Genomic DNA, 14640 nt, shown 5'->3' on the forward strand with positions numbered 1-14640 from the left:
GACTTGTGCAAGTCCCTCATTTTGAACTCACTTGCTTCTCTTTTCCCTGTAGTGCTTGCTCCCTCCACCCCTGGCAAAAAGCCAGGCAGCTGAGACTTACTTGTGCTCCAGCGTTTTCTTGTCAACATACGGCTCACATAGCTTAAAAGTTATGAGGATTACTTAAAGCTGCTACTACTTTTTGATTTAATTTACTTGGTGACCATTATTTCAGGGCAAATGCCCATCTACTGTGACTCATTTGAGTTTAATCAAATTACATATTATGCATCACAAATGGACACAGCAGGCACGAGAGACATATTAAAAAGGACACTATATTAATAAAACATTTCTATTTTCTTTTTTAATCAGATGACCCTTTGGATGAATATAAGGTGAAACTTAGCATTAAAGAAGAGAATGGAAATTATGTGTGCTCTGGTATACTTATATATGTTTTTTAAATGGTTTGCATTCATTGATTTAGTATGTTCTCATTTTACATATTAATTGTATATTTTCTAGCATATTTAATTTGTGTAGCTCATCAGTTTTTGTCAGTGGGTAGGAGCTATTGGTCCAGGTTTACTGAAGCAGAATAAACACATTTGTCACAGGTCATAGAGAGGATGCTTCAATGCTTTTCAGCAAGCAGTTCTATCCTACTTATATTGTACCTATTAAACAGGCTTGCGTCTTGTGCAGGTCAGAAGTAACACACAAACATATTTTTTAATAAATATCTAAATAAGCATGGAATTATGTGGAATGTTTTTCCATCTTCTTTTTGGCCCTTCTTATCTCTTCATCAGCATTCTCTCTGCATCATTCTCTGAGTTTTCAATTTTACGACAGATGTTCCACAAAGAAGAGGAACATCTGGCTGCTGGGAGGCTATTTGTTCACCCTTTCATGTATCTCTTTTCTGTCCTTGCTGTCTTTTTTGTCATTTTCTGTTTCTTTTTTTTTGTGTGTTTTGTTTTGTTTTTTCATGTGTTTCTGTGGAAATGGTCAAATTTGGAGGCCCTGTAAATATTTTGAGACTTGAAAAATAAAATAATAACTGTAAAAACATAAATAGTCTTCCTTTAAAAAACAAAAAACAAAACAAAAAACAACCCAAAAAAATCAGAGCTATTATACAGAAACACAGATATTCAGTCATGCCTGTGATGCACTCTTATGTGCATAAACAACACAACAAACATGAGCCTACCCTGTGCACACATGCATACACATTAACGCTATGCAGACACACATACCCAGGGAGCATTTTTTTTAAATTATTACTTTGATTACTTTTCAACTGCAAGTTTAGAGGGTCCCATGTGTAAACTCAGAAAGACCAATTATTTTTTTTGCGACTGAAGCTTTCTTGCTCCATGACTCTGTGGGACTCGGTGTTTGCATGTCTACTCACCAATGTCACGGAGGATCATTTGGTCACACAAAAAGCACATTCAGCTGTTTGTGTTGTGACTCAAAGTGATTCACTCATGACAGCGCAGAACTGAGCAACTCCCCTTCCTCTTAATACCAGCATGAAGGTTTGCTTTAATATCTTTGTTCCTTCCACAGATGAACTTGATCATGAGAAGCCAGTGCTCTCAGGCTCTCCCCACTGCTACAGAATCACAAACATAATGGAAAGAAATGAAATAGCTGTTTCAGGAGAATATGGGTGAACATGACAATTGCATAAATAGATATTTGGCTATATATTTGAAAACAAATCAATTAAATGTGGATATTTAAAATGAATATGGTTAATAAGACTGCTTGTTAAAGGCAGACAATCAATTATAAAAAAAATCTATTCTGTATTTATTTGTCATTGATGTAGTTGCTGTCTTCCAGAAACATCTGGACATCTCAGCTCACTATTACCAAGGTGAACGTGCTTCATATGTAGTGAGTGTGAACGAAAAATAGTAAAACATACTGCCTTTTGAACATGCCTAAGTAATGGGCTTCATAAAAGCATCCCATTTACTCTGTTCTACTTCTAAATTTTATAGCAACTGAAGGAAACATAATTACCTGATAGTGTTATAAAATGGTAACTCTGTGCCTGGAAAATACATAATAGCCCTCACTTTAGGTAGGCTAATAACAGTGTATAGTACAGTATTATGTGAAAGAAAGATTTAATGAGAAACAAACAGAAGTGCAAAAAAAAGCATCAATCAAGGTTTTTAAAACGTAAATGCCATACTCAATTTTCTTGGTAACAAACCTTCCATATTTTCACGTCAGAGGATTTCTTGTCCATTTTTTCTAACTGGACGTATAAATGTTAACATCGGCTAAAGCTATAAACACAAATGAAGCACATCTTTCAAACAAACATACGTCGCAAGAACATTATGTTCTCTGTTCTTTCTTACTTTATGAGAAAACAGGGCCAAATTTGACAGTCTGACAGTATTTGAGATGGTATTTTCAAAACCAACAAAACTCTGACTTAACCCTTTAACTCAAATATATCATATATCTGACTTAATCATTTGTAGCTTTGGATAGGAACGTTTTATGTTTTAGCATCTTTAAAAAAGCTTTTAGGTAATCTTATGCAAAAATCATGAAAAAAAAAAAAAATTTGTGAGCATGAAATGCTCCAATGCAAACGAGATTAAAATCAAATACCTCCCTACTCAGTTTCCAGCCATTGTTCTAAAATCCTAATGAAGGACTTCATTCTTTTATGCCATAGGTTACATTACATGCCACCACTGCTCAGTGAGATGTCACGCCTCCTCTGATTACACAAAAACATAACATCGGGTCAACACGCACATCAGCAAGGTTACTTAAGGTTGACTGGCTGATTGTGAATGAAATAAACATCATATATGTATCTCTGTGAGAAAGTTGTAAAAGATGGTTTTACACCTGCATGTACATTACACCTGATCAGGTCACACAAGACTTACTTTTATTTAGAAGATGTATTTACTCAAACTAAAATCTGGCATCTAACAAAGCTCAAGCTATAATTTCAATTCTAACGGTTGCGCTGATGTCAGTCTAAGCTGTTTCCAAACATTTAAATGCATCTTCTGGAACTGACTCAATTCACCGATTGTGTCCAGACAAATCCACAGGATGTTCACAAATCTCCCCTCACACACACGTGTATTAACAGCAGTACCGTCTCACAGCGGGATCTGTCACGCACACTCATGATCTCACAGTGTATGCTCTGCCTATGGCTGGGAGCGATGTCTCTCCCTCTTAGTGTACACTCCAGCTATCTCCCTCTGTCTCTCAGATGGAGTTATGCCTCTCACTCTTATGAAGCACTACCCCAGCCCTGTCTGTAGATACTCCCACTCCAAGACAGAGAGTCGGACGGAACGGGCTGCAACGCATCAACTCATCTTTTTCTTCTGACAGCAGCCGGCAGTAGGTGGAACTCTTTCTGTATCTTTCTTGCTTTTTTTTTTTTTTTTTTAAATCAGTATCTGCCTCATGTTTTAACATATATAGCATGAGGTGAGGAACAAATTTAAAACCAAATTGCAAGTAGCAGATAATCTATGTAAATACCTTTTGTTAAATCTAATTGCATATTAATTGAGGAATAACATTTTTAATGAACCTCTAATGATTACAGTATTAAATATTATGTGGGCTTCATTACTGTGCAAAGCAGAACACGAGAGAGGATGTTACAGCCGACAAAATGTTTTTCAATGGAATATGATTACATTTTATTTCTGTTACTTCAGAAGTACCTTAAGTTACTACATTTCAGAAATCGTATTTATGCTCATTTGTTACTTTTTACACAACAAACAAGCAAAAAAAAAAAAAATAAAACAAGCAAACAAACAAACAAACAAAAAACCAGTTCAGTTTTATTTATTTTTTGGGGGGGACGGAGGTTGGGGGGCTCTTATTTATCGGATCTCTTGTATACTAAGCAAGTTTACTTGAGTCATGCACGTTTTTAGAATTATATTTTGAAAATATTGTCTAACACCTTTTAAGACGACAAGTGGCCAGCTGCAGCCATGTTGTTAAGAGGTTGTGAACTCTGTTTCCATTTACAAAACGAAGCTGTGGCATATGCAAAAGAGGTCAGTTACTTACATAACTAACTTAAGTCTGTGTGAACAGATTGCTGCTTTTCTACACAGCTTAGTGTTGATACTCGGTGCAGTGAATTTAAACATGTTTTTATGTCCGTCTGTCTGGAAGTGCTCCTCTTCATTTTTTGTGAGATCATACACAGAAGTGAATGGCAGCGAGCTATTCACTTCTTCTTTAATAGGTAGTTATTATTGATATCAATCCTTTCAGAAAAATCATCTAATAGACCTCCAACCTGGAAGTCGGGTGATTTTTATTTGAGTGGGGTTAGAGGGGGGTTTTGCAGGCATATTGGCATAATAATTTGGAACTAATGTCTTTCAAAACATTACAGAACTGCACCACACAACTTAGGGAATTATGCATTAAGGGATGGCTCTCCATTAGTCTATTACATTATTTAGATTTAAAATAATTAGACTGTCCCAATTTAGCTCAGACACTTTAAAATTCCTTGAAATTTTCTGTATTTCACTGTATTTTTAAAGTGCACTCAAAAGCTGGTAAAACCTTTATTAGTACATAAAGCTGCAAAGACACTCTTGTTAAGAATTTGATGGTTCAAACCATGGGTTAAGTCGTCAATATATCAGTAAATGTAGATTCCTTATGACCAGTGCATGAAACTGCTTGTATAAATGATCATTTTATCTGAGCTGCAAGATGCAGTAATGACAAAGGAGTGATGGAAATTGTGCATTTAGCCTTTTAAAAGCAGACAATGTCTAAAAGCAAAACTGTAGTTTGTATTCCAGACGTGTGACTTATTAATGCTTGTACGTGCTCTCTGGAGGTTCTGTTGACGACCTTTGTTGTCTCACTTCCAGACACGACTCTATCCTCAGGCAGAGACTTAAATGTAAAAGTAAAGTTCAGTGGTCTCTCTTTTAGAACACGTTTCTTTTTGCCCTAATTTTCTCTCTGAAGCAACAGCATGTGAGGTGAACTTTTCCAAATGATCATTGGAAGACATTAATTCTGTCCCTTATTTACTTTATGAAAACTAAAGTGAGGCATTTTAAACTATATATAAAGTTTAATCAGCTGGTCTGAAAATGATTTTCCCAGATTTCACAAGAGGATATAATTAGTACAAATGTTTGTTACTATTAAGCAAAAGAATTATGCATGCAACATTCAGGTGAATGTCAGATCATCTGAGACTGGAAGGGATAACCTAGTCGTGGAAGCACAATGACAGACAATCACATCAATAGGAAATTATAGATATCATGAGAGATTTTCAATCCTCTTAGCTACATTAGTTTCCATTGGTTCCCATTCATTTTATTTTGTAATACATATTAAAATGTATACATTTATTATGTATATTTTATAAACGGTGTTTGAAGAGCTCCTCCGTTCATATGCCAACACAGTATGCAACAGCGTTGCAAAATTAAATTCAGATTTTCCTCAAAAGCGTTTCACAAAAGTACAAAGTTTATAGAAAGCAGATTGCTAATTTTTCCCTGTGTGAATTTTGGTTGATCAGGTCGCAGATGGCAGGAAGGATAGACGGTGAGCAGTGAGATTGAAGATTCTCAGTTGTCATCGGTTTAAACTATGACGGACGAACGGCTTTTAGCAGATTTCTGAGGAACGCAACTAAGATGAAAAAGAATAAAAGCAAGATCAGGCAGAATAAGAACTGCAATGGTTTCAAGCTTTTCTTTGTCTCACAGTTTTACTCTGTTAACACAGACAATGATTGTTTTCAGAACATAACCTGATGCAAGTATATTTGTTTTCCATTTTTTCATTTAATTGTTTTTCATGCTTGCCACTCATAAATCTCAAATTCTGCTTGTGTCTCATTAGAAGTTACAATGATAGTACATGCAGTTTTGGAACATGAAGAAATCCATTAAGTGGACAACATTCTGACTTCCTTCCTCTGCCATTGACTGGAGTGACGGCCAATTTAAACTCGGATTGGTTCAGGTGCAAATTTATATGCCTGGTTTTTTACCTTGATGGAGCCAGGAAGATGCAAACGTTAACACCCAATTGGCAGCTTTCAGGTGGTGATGAAGGAAATCACTGGTTCTGATCTGTTATCGATTACAAAATACTTGAAAGAGTCAAATCAGGACTAAGTACAGTTGTATGTCTAAGTTGTGTAGACATATATATTTAAGTCGTTTGAGTAATCCTAGATCATGTCACAGCTAATGAAGATAATCTGAAAGTCCACTCAGAGATGAAGAAGCCATTTCTCTGAAAGCAACAGTTTGACAATACATACAGGGATTGGAGGTGCGTTCTGTGGTCTGATGATGTTAAAATTGGACAGTTTGGGTAAAAATAAACTATTACATTTGGAAGAAAAAGAGGGAATGTGTGCAAGTCAGGAAGCACCATCCCAACTGATGCTGCCACCCCCAAAGTTTGGGGGTAGCAGGGTTTACAGTTTTGTTTGTGTTTTGCCGCTGGAGAGGCTTGTGCGTTTCTCAAATTAGACAGCGCTGAGGGGGAACAACTTTACCACGAACCTCACTGATTTAAACCAGCTTGGTCAGGACGAATCAGCCAAAATTCCAGAAAGTTCGAGAGGTTTTTGTAAGAAACTTATAGGAAGATACCCAGAACATTTGACCCAAGTCATAAAATTTAAAAACTATGTCTACCAAGTAAGGAAATGTGAGGTTTCTGCCTTATCACGACCCAGTAAACCATTGAGAATTTTAAAACTGACCCTCCCGATAATCACACACTGCATAAAATGGAGTCCCAACAAATGTGACACACATACTTCAGAAAATGGAAATAACTTTTCCATGTTTAGACTCATGCAGCACAAGTTTTTCAAATTGCCAGGATACATGGCAAGATGAATCTGTAGTTGAGTCTCTAACTTTGTGTCTTTGTAGTGATAGGTGATTAATGCAGGCAGACATTATAGCCTTGGCTTGGAGAATCATCACTTTTAGTACCTTAACAAAATATAACTTATGCTCTTTCTTTTAAAAATGACTCAAACTGATGGCTGCAGGTCTTTGATGATAGAATCCTGTTGCTTTTAGTTAGCCTCGGTCCACTTTGTAAACTGCTTCATGTGGTTCTCGCAACAAAATTATCCAGAAGTCCAGGATTTTCAAGTATGGCTCAGCTGTTTTCTGGCAGGCTAAATGAAACATCACAGCAAGACTGATTTGTTTAAAATCTAAAGAAAAAAAATTACTGATGAATGTAGTTAGTTGAGCTGCTGTCGTGGGCCTGCTGTGACATCAACATGTTGTGCAATAAGATATTAGTCTAATAAGACAACATTAGTTTGCCACCCATGTTGCTATCTTATTGGTGGCAAACTTTTTAACATTGTTAATTAGTGTAACTCTAAATATAGCAAGTTTGTGTTTGTATTAAAGACTATTTTACAATGTTTTTTTGAGAAGGTGCGAAAAGTTACAGAAGATTAAATTCACACATCTATGCTTCAATGAAGCACCTGCTGCTTAAAGCAACACAAGTAAGTCCTGAACTGTTTAGTATTAAAAAATAAACACATGAATAAACACACTTTTTCTTTCATGTGGACTTGTTTGGAATACAGAAAGATCGACTGGTTCTCTTTTCTGTGTTTTTTGTGTTATTTCTGTTTGTGCCTGTCCCTGTGGCTTTAAAGATTCTGCATGTGAAGCAGCACACTTTGTTTATTCAAACCTACATTTTCAGAAACTTTAACCTTTCTTTACTTTTAAGGACACAGTCTCATGTGTCCTATCAAAGGTACATTTCTCTCTACAGTGTATGGTGGCACAGTGGTTTCATCTGTCACCTCTGTTTATGTCACCACTGGGTTGTAGAGGTTGTGTGGTGCCTCTGTGCCTCTGTGGCTTTTATCTAGGTAGTCTGACTCAGTGAAAAACATCCAGGGTTGGTTAACTCGCAGTACTAAATTGATAGTTGGTGCAGTTTATTGGCAGTGTTTTAGTAGCACATAAAAAGTAAAGTAGTATATAAATGGGTGGGTTTTTTTTAACAGAATTGTTCCTACCAAAAAGGTAGTTAACTTTCCCAAATTTTATAGCTAGAAGAGCAGAGACTGAATACATTTCTGAGGAGCAATTCTTGTGAAAATATAACAGTGGAGGAAATATGTGATGGCAAATATACAGCTGCTGTTTCGTTATTTTATGAAATGCATAATCTGAGCATTTTGTGTTTCTACAGTGTTTTATTTGTCAAAATATGGTGACTGGTAACTAGTAATCAACACTAAAACCATCTAGAGTTTATGTTCTTCAGTTTAAATTTGTCTTGGTTTAAAATGCAACTATTCTAGACTATATGACACACTATGTTATTAAACGATAGTGTTTCTTTTTTAGCGTTGAAATGAGTCATCTGCCAGTTCCAATTTGATTTGATAATCTTTCCCCTAAAACAGGAATAGCTTTAGCGTTTGTTTGTGAAGATGTATCTCCCTTGACTCATAAAGCTGCAGTATTCAACTAGGAACTGGAATCTGGTGACAATGTTTTGATGCAAATAATTTGGTCAAATGCTAGGCAAATGGTTCCGTTTCTTTTCTGTTTTCATCAAACTCACTTATAATACAGCTCCTAACACATTTAGAGCAGTTCCAGTTAATTGTGTTTGGATAAAACATAAAAAAAAAGTTTTGCTGGGACTTGCAGCAGCCAGCACAGTCTTTCTTTTACTGCCAAAGTCATTTTCAAGTTACATATTAAGAATTTTTTTTTTTACTTTTGCAGTTGTTTTTTTTCCAAACTTTTCAAATGATTTTGATTTTCTTCCTAATTGTAATTATGGAACTATTACATAGACAGCTAAAGTCACCCTGACTATTAAATATCTCATGCCTCTTTTCTCCACAGCCTTTTCCGGCTGTGAGCGGGGCCTTCATGGATTCACCTTATAATGGCAATGCGTCCTTGCAGACGTCCACATCCAACCTCAACGCCAGTTACTCACGACCTTCAGAAACTGAGGACGATGGAAAAGTGTCCAGTGACACCATTTGGCTGTGGATCGCCGTGCTGGCGACCATTGGGAACATAGTGGTGGTGGCAGTGGTGTGTGCCTGTGCCTTCTGACACAGAAGAGGAGAGAGGCAGGAACATGACTGTCATCAGATGTTCAGACCTTCTTTGAGTTACTTTCTTTTTCTTGGTTAAAATGAAAACAAACAAACGAAAAAAGGTTTCATTGATAAATCAACACAGAGTCGTTGATTTGTTTCTTTCATGGAAATATGACTCACTAGCCTTTTGAAACAGTAATAAAAAGAATGAAACCCATTTAACATTAGCTTATTTGAAGCGGCTGTGAAATCAAAACAATAAGATGACTCGGACATTTTTTTTAGTAACGAAGTGCAACAACTAAAATAATACAAAAATAGATGGAAACTTCAACACAATCAAAACTAGCCTTTATGTTTTAGTAATTTGCGATGTATAATCCTTTCATTTTCAAGAACATACAACTATATTCACATCAAACTGTTAAAATTAAGTCTTTAGATATTGGTTAGTTTTTGTATAATTCATTTAAATGCAATTTAAAGGAACAATGATGTTGACCCAGTATAAAATGTTCCTGTATTTGGAAGAATGTGTCATGCCTCCAGGTCTGCCCTTTGTAGCCGAACAATAACCAGGTCACAGAAAGGTTTGCTTTCAGTTTCCACATGCACTGCTTATTAACATTTTTTAAATGAGCCCAGAGCAAGTACCTGCATTTTTTCTCTTTATCACAGGTATCTGGTTCAAAACAAAATGTGACCTCAGAATAAAAACATCACGCATGCTGCTGGTTACGCAAACAAGGCCACGATTTTACAAATAAAAGGTATATAAGTCCATGCGTTGGTGACTGAAGCACACGTTTAACAGATATCGTGATTAAAGCAGATAAAACCTCAATTTCTGAAATCAGAAAACAGGACATCATCCAGTTATGGTATTAAGCATTGAAACAGTGTTTGGGAATTCAATATTTCAGTTAATGAAAACATTAAACTCCATCCTGCTTATTTCTTACTGTTGTTTATTCTTTTAGTTTTTAGTGTTATTTTTTCCAGCATTCTAAATGCTATTTTCTTGACTGACTGCATAGTTGGCCTGCTTAAGTTGGAAAGACTTCTTGCTTCGATTGCTGCTCATCATTTTCCCGCAGTGACTCAATGACCTTACAAAGCAGTAAATCCTGATCATAACAGCTGCATAGCTACTGTGTCTGCCATGTTTTTTTGTTTCCTGCAGTGTTGCATGCCATTCACTTTATAATGTCATTGTTGCTGTAAAGTTCTCCTCTGGATTTTCCCCAACTGGACTAGAGCAGTGTACTGTTTTGGGGGATTAGAGGAAGAGCTGCATTGCATTTGTTTATAAAATCATAAAAGTCTGTAATCATCATTTGAAATCCATGTGTGTGTCTTTCATGTTAGTAAAGGAGCAATTGAGCAATTAAACTGAGAGAACAGTGTTTAAAGAAAAACATAGATTTGGAAAAAATTATATGCTGCCTTTCAGATTTAGCCACGTATATGTAAATAAAGCGTCAGGGGAGGCCTGATCACCACTACATCTACAAGATCAAGAAGTAAAATCGATCAGTCTGACAATATGAAGTAGCCTGAAGGTTCATGCCCTCAAAATAAATGAAAGAACGTGGGGAACAAAGTTATTGACAGCTTCATTTCTGCGGCTTTAGGACTCCAGCAAACCAAAGAGCCATTATCCAGAAATAATAAGTAAGAGCACATCAGTGACTCATATAGGAGGTCACAAAAGAACCCATCACAACATCTTAAGCACTTCACAGTTCTTCAGAACAGCGGATAAGCCTGGTCTGCTAAAATTAGTCTAAAACACAGCAACAGGGTCATATTGCCAACTCCAACCACACAACCACATGAAGATTTAAGGAGAAGCAGAAAAAACAAATGAGATGGATGAGCAGTGCATATCAACAACGAAATGTGTCATCTAGGACACGTTGCAGTGAAATAAATTAATTTAAATACAATTAATTAATCATTGTTAGATTTTAAAAGGTGTTTGATGATCTGAAACAGGCCTGGAAAAAAAGAAAATAGCAAACAGAACAAATCTACAAGGGAGGAATACTTTGTTACAATATTACATATCAAAGAATTAAGAAAAACAACGTTTTCCATTTTCTGTAACTGTGGCCTTTTATTTTCTATTTCTCAATATTTCAGCAAACTCAACATTTTTCCAACTCAAAAAGTTCAGCTGACACATCTTGTCTAAAAGGAGACTAAGATCCACTTTAAAAAAAGCCAAATGGATAAAAAAGCGATTTCCCAAAGACAAATGGCTCAATTGAACTGTTACTTATTGAAATTTAACTAGCAAGATAGAGTTCACATAGGGGCACATCTCTCTGTTAGGGTCACTTTTCTCCTCATTATTCAAACAAACGTATCATTAAAACTTGTGCTGTGACTGGAGTTCCAGTTCTGTCTAGATCAGGGAGACTATTAGCGAGGATGTCAGTTTTTAAACAGCCAATGTGGAAGAATAAATGAAAGAAGACACTGAAGGGGAGAGATGTGATGGAGAAACGGAAATAATGAGGCAAGATTAAGTCACGGGATATCTAAAAGCAATGGGAGACTATTTAAAACTCTGCTCGTTTAATCAGATGAACCTTTGTGTCAAGAAGCACTTTGTCTTCAGTATAACAGGGAAACCATCAGAGGAACATAAATGTTGTGGGACCTTTAAGATGACCCAACTCAATAGTTACAAGAATTTGATTTAAATGTTAAACCCAAAAGTCAAAGCATCAGCTGTGGACCTCTACTGAAAAAAGCCAAAAACGTTTATATTGATATTGTGAGAACTTTGTGTTGGATGAGAAGTGAAGGGATCACACTTTATGCACTTTATTGTAAAATACAACCAAAATCTTTTAAATGAGTATCATTAATAAGGATGCATATTAGTTTTTCAACAGATGAAAGCGTTTCACTTTCAGTTTGACCGGCATTCTGTTGCTTATCTCAGATTAATGAGCCGTAACGCACCTCTAGAGCATCCCATCCATATTATGTCATGTCCTCAAATTACTTGCAACACAAGACATACGAGGTCTCAAATGTGTATGCACTTCATTGTGGTTAACAATAAATAACTTAATGAGAATATGTAAATATGTAGATCCCTGCAAGGATATGGTGGTTTAGGCTGTGATGCCACAGAAGGGACACAAAGAAAAGCATGCAAATGAGAACATTCATATTTGGAGGCAAAAGTCAGTGACTGATGTTTACTCCACAACAAAGAGAGTTAGCAAAAAAATAAAATTAAAACACAGGAAGCACTCATCCTATCAGCTCATTGAGCATTGTGAGAAGGACATCCGATGAGAGAGGGGAAAATGATGATGAATTAGAGGAGACAGAGGAAAAGTACGAGGTGGTGTGAGGAAGATATCTGAAGAAAAGTTGTCATCACAGACTATTGTCCGTCAGGATGACAGGGAAGGAAATTGAAAGGGTTATAATTTGAGCTTTAAGGAGGTTATATGAAAAACAGTGAGGGAAGAAAAATAAAGAGCACAAAAAGGCAAAAGGAAACAGGAAATGGAGTTGCACTTATTCAGAATGAACTGATTGTCTCATTTTTTTTCAGTTGGCTTATTTTTACTGCCTCTGTCAACAGGATTAAGCTTAAATTTATTTAGGCATCCAAAATCTTGTTGAAGGCTAGCTCTAATTGTAAAGATTTTCTTCAACTACTGTCTTTAGCTTCATCCGTCTTTAAATGAACACTGACCATGATCTCTGTCTCTGCTGAGGAAAAGCTTTGTGCCACATGAAGAGCTCTCTTTTATGTTTGCCCCACATGACTTGTGGGAAATTGTAAGCAGGACCTCTTTTGGCAGTCTTACAACAACAGTACAATCTTGTAGTTTGTTTTTCTTTTTGTCTTTTTTTTTTTTTTACTTTGCTGTGATTTGTTTTGTGAGAACAAGGGTTAATCTTTCATAACTTAAAGTTATGAAACTTATGATAGAGGGCATGTATGGCTTCTAAGAGTATACTCGTGCAAACATACAGCAGCATGCTTATAAGGTATTACCCAAAAAGAAATGGCTCTCTATGGAACTAAAGAGCAATGGTGTGATGTAAATAACAGAAGCACATCACTATTCAGAGGAAATAATTAAAATAGGTCACCTTCAGTATTCAAGTTGCTAATATTGCAGCCCGTTCCCAGCTGTGGATATGAGGTCTTTCTGCTTTTTCACTTTGACGGACAAACTCTTCACAGACTGTTTTCACTTTGATATATTTTTTGTTTATACGTTGATCGTCATCAGTACATTTTATTTAATTTTTTTCTCCCCTCCATGGGGTCTTTTGTGGGCTCTGGTGTCCCTTATATGACAGTAGGCTGGCAGGAAAGAGGAAGGAGGGGGGGGGACATGCTGCAAATATCACTGGGACTGGGAATCGAACCCGCGGCAGCTGCATCGAGGACTCAAGCCCTCCAAACGTGGGTTGCGCTATCCCCTATGCCAGCATGCCTGTCAGCAGTACATTTTATTAGACAAATGTATATCTATTGCTTCTTCCATGCTTTTATTATTTAAGTAGTAAGACCTCAGATGGTCTTACAACCTAAATAATAAAGATGACCAAGAATCTGAGTCAGTATGATGCTTTGGATTTGTTCATTCACTGATTTTCACAAAAAACATACCACTATCCCAGTATCACTATTTACATTTTTAAAAAAAATAAAATAAAAAACAATCAATTGACATATAAATGTGCCTTTGAAAACTTTAAAAGTGAATACAGACCTTTTCTATCCCACATTCATCCATGACAATATCATACCTTATATTTATTTGCATATTCTAACTTTCCTAACCACATTTTGCAACTGCAGGTGCAGTTAATGCTTGCAGTTTCCAGTGATTGTTAAAAAGTGGTAAGGGAAATTTTTCACTCACCCTCTGAAGAAAAAAAGAATAAAATGAAATTCCTGCTTCCTGAGGAGAAGTCAAAATACAACTTGAGTCAAGGAAATTGCAGCTGGCAGCATAGTGAGTTATTATCACTAATCACTTCTACATTAAGAAAGAGTTGTGTAACTGGTCCCCAGACAGTTTAAAAGGACTGATTAATGACATTCAGTTTATGATTTTATCTTAAAGTGAATAATTTCATAGATGTGAAATGACAGGGTTTTATTCTAATGTCACTCAAATATTGAGCAGGAATGTGATTATATAATTGTTATAACTACTGCTCCATAATATAAAGAAGAAAATTCATCATGAACCTACCACAGGATATCTCACAATAAAAACAGTTTTTTTTTCCTTTGAAAAAATGGATAAACGGATTCTGCAGTAGAAATATCTGAAATTTTCTCAAAGATCATTTATAATCAGGCAGATTTAAAATTAGTAAATGACAAAAGCAGTGTGATGAAACTTTTAATGATGATGGTGTGCTGTACAAAGAGGCATGTTTTTTAAAAACGGTAATATTCTGTTTTGTTTAGTCCAACTCTCCAACATATAAAGTGGATAGCAATGTAGTCAAAA

At 36.0% G+C, this 14640-nt stretch overlaps 1 long non-coding RNA gene across 1 annotated transcript in view; it reads left to right on the forward strand.

Annotated features, from left to right (window-relative positions):
- The window catches only part of LOC122832385, a 19116-nt gene extending 8646 nt beyond the window's left edge, over positions 1–10470 (forward strand). Inside the window, exons 2-3 of the long non-coding RNA XR_006370837.1 lie at positions 3254–3387; positions 8922–10470. This is a non-coding gene — a long non-coding RNA (uncharacterized LOC122832385). The remainder of the gene's footprint in view (positions 1–3253; positions 3388–8921) is intronic.
- The last annotated feature ends 4170 nt before the right edge of the window (positions 10471–14640 follow it).

Source organism: Gambusia affinis, linkage group LG06 (assembly GCF_019740435.1).
Source record: "Gambusia affinis linkage group LG06, SWU_Gaff_1.0, whole genome shotgun sequence".
NCBI lineage: Eukaryota > Metazoa > Chordata > Actinopteri > Cyprinodontiformes > Poeciliidae > Gambusia > Gambusia affinis.